The sequence below is a fragment of the Dendrobates tinctorius genome, unplaced genomic scaffold, assembly GCF_039654945.1.
Source record: "Dendrobates tinctorius isolate UK_male_01 unplaced genomic scaffold, ASM3965494v1 ptg000617l, whole genome shotgun sequence".
In the NCBI taxonomy this organism is placed as follows: domain Eukaryota; kingdom Metazoa; phylum Chordata; class Amphibia; order Anura; family Dendrobatidae; genus Dendrobates; species Dendrobates tinctorius.
In genome coordinates this window covers 7501-12500 of record NW_027362272.1, presented here as the reverse complement: position 1 = coordinate 12500, position 5000 = coordinate 7501, and positions in this window count along the sequence as shown.

Genomic DNA, 5000 nt, shown 5'->3' with positions numbered 1-5000 from the left:
GGGTTTGGCCGTCGGGGTCCGCCGCGGCTCCGGCACAAGCCCCAGCGACGCAGAGGTCGCGCGGGGCGTAGTCGGCCTGGCCGTATCGGCGTCGCCCTCCAGCGTAGTCCCTACACCCGGCTCTTGCCCGTCCTCAAAGGGATGCCCGAGCGGCTTTTCCTCCCAGGGCTGTTCCCCCGCCTGGCGGGAACACGGGGGGGTGCGCAGGGCAGCGTTCTGCCGTACTCCCTTCACCTCTCGCCCCATTCAAATCGCTCCCTTCTCCATCTTCCCCTCGCTCGGGGGGCGTTCGCTCTCTCGCTCTCCCTCTCCCTTCCGAGCCGCCTCGGAGGACGACGTACGAGGAGCGGAAGGCGATGGCGAGTCGGGTGGGGGCACACCGCGCAGTGAGAACCCCCCTCGCCTGCCTCCACAGCTCTGTCATCCCCCCCACTAACGTAGGGGCTCGGAAAGACTAGTGGCGCGGAGCTCGGCAGCGGCGTGGAAACGCCACCCACCGCCGCCCGCTCTCGCTGGTGCCCGCCGCGGAGGCCGCCCTTCGGGCGATGCGTGGCACGGACCTCCGCGGGCAGGGCTGCGCATCTGGAACTTCGAAAAGGGCCGCCCTTGCTAACACTGTGCTTCCCCACGCGGGGAGCGATTCGGACGGCTGGCCCCACGCCGGGGTGGGTGGGCGCCCCGCCGTTCGCCCGCGTGGGTCGTCAGACCCACTGTTCATCGTTCGGTGCGATTCAAACTTCCCACAGCTCGGCCGCCTCCGTCCTCGAACGGGAGGTGACGGCCGGCGTGCGCGCCCAAAGATAGGTGGTGGAAGCCCGGGGGTACAGGAGGAAGGACACCGCTCACCGTAAACCGACGCGAGCTCCAAAGCCCGGGTCGAGCGAGCAGCACCACCTCCCCACCCGGGAGCGCCGTGCCAGATCGATCGGAGGATAAGACCGCTCTGAGAGGACATGGACGAGAGGGGCGTCCGCCTTCCGGAGCCCCCCCTTTCGGACGAGGACTCCGGATTTGCCCCCCGAAAGCCATCACCTCCAGAGAACCAGGGACCGCCGAGGGAGGGTCTGGTCAGGCTTGGGTACCCCAGCATTGCCTCTCTCGCTTGGGATGCACGATCGGCAAAAGTCCCTCTCGGAGCTGTGGAAGTTCGGTCTCAGCCGGAGTGCGCAACTTCCAGACGAGAGGGACCACATGCCAAGTCGCCTACCCAAGTCGGGGAACCAGAGAAACAACTGCTTTCTATCGGGGTAGAGAGACGACACTCTCTCAAGTACATTCTGCCAGAGGTGCGCATTCCTATGTATTTGCATTGCGGGACAACGTCCCCACTTTAAGGGGACGAAGTCGGAACTGTACCCGGCCTCAAGTCACTGTAGGGCGGATGCGGCACCTAGAAAATTCCTCATTCCGGTTCTTTTTCACTTAGTCGTTTTTTTTTTTGGCAAGAATGTACCCAGGATGGCCAAAAAGCCAAAGCCAGGGACTGAGAACCATCGAGCATGCTCTGAGGGGACATAGTCAGAGGGGGCGTCCGCCTTCCAGAGCCCTCCTTCCCACGAGGACTCCAGATTTGCCCCCCCCCCCCTGACAACAGCCATCGCCTCCAGAGAACCAGGGACCACCGAGGGAGGGTCTGGTCGAAGCTCAGGTACCCAGGATAGCTTCTCCGGCTTGGGCATGGACCGCCAGACAAAGCCGCGGACCATGAACCATCCAGCCTGCTCTGAGGGGACATAGTCAGAGGGGGCGTCCGCCTTCAAGAGCCCTCCTTCCCACGAGGACTCCAGATTTGCCCCCCTGACAGCCATCACCTCCAGAGAACCAGGGACCGCCGAGGGAGGGTCTGGTCAAAGCTCACGTACCCCAGGACAGCTTCTCCGGCTTGGGCACAGACCGCCAGACAAAGCCGCGGACCATGAACCATCCAGCCGGCTCTGAGGGGACATGGTCAGAAGGGGCGTCCGCCTTCTAGAGCCCAAACTCGGCCACGGACTCCAGATTTGCCCCCTGAATGCCATCACCCTTCAGAAGACCAGGGACCACCGAGGGAGGGTCTGGTCAGGCTCAGGTACCCCAGGATCGCCTCTCTCACTTGGACGCACGACCAGCAAAAGTCCTCCTGGAGCCGTGGAAGTTCAGTCTCGGCCGTATTTTGCAACTTCCACGACAAGAGGGACCACCTTCTAAGTCGCCTACCCGAGCCAGAGAACCATAGGAACAACCGCCATACATCGGGGTAGAGAGAGCCCACTCTCTCCTATATTCTCCCGCAGGTGCGCATTACTATGTATTTGCATTGCGGGACAATGTACTTCAATGAGCGGACAAAGTCGGAAATGTATCCGACCTCCTGGAACTGTGCGGCTGCTACAGCAGTCAGAAATTCCCCATTCCGGTTCTTTTTCACTTGGATTTTTTTTTTGCAATTTTTTGCCTAAAACGTATTCCTCCAACATGTACTAGCTCATGACACTTGAAATTTTTGAGCCAATGATAATAACAGCTTTTTAGAGCTCAAAAACAAAAAAAATTTGAGCGAACAAAAAATGTTCGAAAATGACCTCAGCTCCTGGAACTGTTTTCGGTACACCTCCAGAGAGGCTCCCCTGCCTGGAAGTCTGTCACTTGCTCAGCTCGAAATTTTTCTAAGTCCCAAAATTCGTTTTTCATCCAAAATTCAACTTTCTGCCCAGGATCCACAAACTTTAAACCCAGTTGGGGACCTCCCTGGGGCCCTACAACATACTGAAGCCCCCCTGTGGTGGAAGTAGGGGAATTTACTTATTTTTACACAAAATCACAAAATTCCATTTTTTTGTTCGCAAAACACTTTTTTGTCCTCAAGAACTTTTTGTCCTCAAAACACTTTTTTGTCCTCGAGAAACTTTTTGTCCTCAAGAAACTTTTTTGTCCTCAAAACACTTTTTTGTCCTCAAAACTCAATTTCTTCCATAATTCGACTTTCCCCCAAAAAACCACACATTCTACCCTCATGGGAGGCACTCTCCCTCGGGTCCCCACATCATATTGACGCCCCAGAGCGGTGGGAGAAGGGGAAATCTGATTTTTGCACAAAAATCCAAAAATCGCTCTAAGTCCAAAAATCCTGAAAAATTTTCTAAGTCCCAACGGTACTTCTGAAAAGTGTACCCAGGCCCCTGGAAGCCTCCTAGGTACACCTCCTGAGACTCCCCCTTCTGGAAGTCTGACACATCTCGAAATTTTTCTAAGTCCCAAAAACTGGTTTTTGCTCCATAATTCGACTTTCCCCCCAAAAGCCACACATTCTACCCTCATGGGAGGCACTCTCCCTCGGGTCCCCACATCATATTGACGCCCCAGAGCGGTGGGAGAAGGGGAAATTCGATTTTGATCAAAAATCCAAAATCGCTCTAAGTCCAAAAATCCTGAAATTTTTCTAAGTCCCAACGGGTACTTTCTGAAAAGTGTACCCAGGCCCTGGAAGCCTCCTAGGTACACCTCCCGAGGCGCCCCTTCCTGGAAGTCTGTCACATCTCGAAATTTTTCTAAGTCCCAAAAAATGGTTTTTGCTCCATAATTCGACTTCCCCCCAAAAGTCACACATTCTACCCTCATGGGAGGCACTCTCCCTCGGGTCCCCACTTCATATTGACGCCCCAGAGCGGTGGGAGAAGGGAAAATTCGATTTTTGCACAAAAATCCAAAAATCGCTCTAAGTCCAAAAATCTTGAAAATTTTTCTAAGTCCCAACGGTACTTTCTGAAAAGTGTACCAGGCCCCTGGAAGCCTCCTAGGTACACCTCCCGAGGCGCCCCCTTTCCTGGAAGTCTGACACATCTCGGAATTTTTCTAAGTCCCCAAAAATGGTTTTTGCTCCATAATTCGACTTTCCCCCAAAAGTCACACATTCTACCCTCATGGGAGGCACTCTCCCTCGGGTCCCCACTTCATATTGACGCCCCAGAGCGGTGGGAGAAGGGAAAATTCGATTTTTGCACAAAAATCCCAAAAATCGCTCTAAGTCCAAAAATCTTGAAAATTTTTCTAAGTCCAACGGTACTTTCTGAAAAGTGTACCCAGGCCCTGGAAGCCTCCTAGGTACACCTCCCGAGGCGCCCCCTTCCTGGAAGTCTGACACATCTCGGAATTTTTTCTAAGTCCCCAAAAATGGTTTTTGCTCCATAATTCGACTTTCCCCCAAAAGTCACACATTCTACCCTCATGGGAGGCACTCTCCCTCGGGTCCCCACTTCATATTGACGCCCCAGAGCGGTGGGAGAAGGGAAAATTCGATATTTGCACAAAAATCCAAAAATCGCTCTAAGTCCAAAAATCTTGAAAATTTTTCTAAGTCCCAACGGTACTTTCTGAAAAGTGTACCCAGGCCCCTGGAAGCCTCCTAGGTACACCTCCCGAGGCGCCCCCTTCCTGGAAGTCTGACACATCTCGGAATTTTTTCTAAGTCCCCAAAAATGGTTTTTGCTCCATAATTCGACTTTCCCCCCAAAAGTCACACATTCTACCCTCATGGGAGGCACTCTCCCTCGGGTCCCCACTTCATATTGACGCCCCAGAGCGGTGGGAGAAGGGAAAATTCGATTTTTGCACAAAAATCAAAAATCGCCTCTAAGTCCAAAAATCTTGAAAATTTTTCTAAGTCCCAACGGTACTTTCTGAAAAGTGTACCCAGGCCCCTGGAAGCCTCCTAGGTACACCTCCCGAGGCGCCCCCTTCCTGGAAGTCTGACACATCTCGGAATTTTTTCTAAGTCCCCAAAAATGGTTTTGCTCCATAATTCGACTTTCCCCCAAAAGTCACACATTCTACCCTCATGGGAGGCACTCTCCCTCGGTCCCCACTTCATATTGACGCCCCAGAGCGGTGGAGAAGGGAAAATTCGATTTTTGCACAAAAATCCAAAAATCGCTCTAAGTCCAAAAATCTTGAAATTTTTCTAAGTCCCAACGGTACTTCTGAAAAGTGTACCCAGGCCCCTGGAAGCCTCCTAGGTACACCTC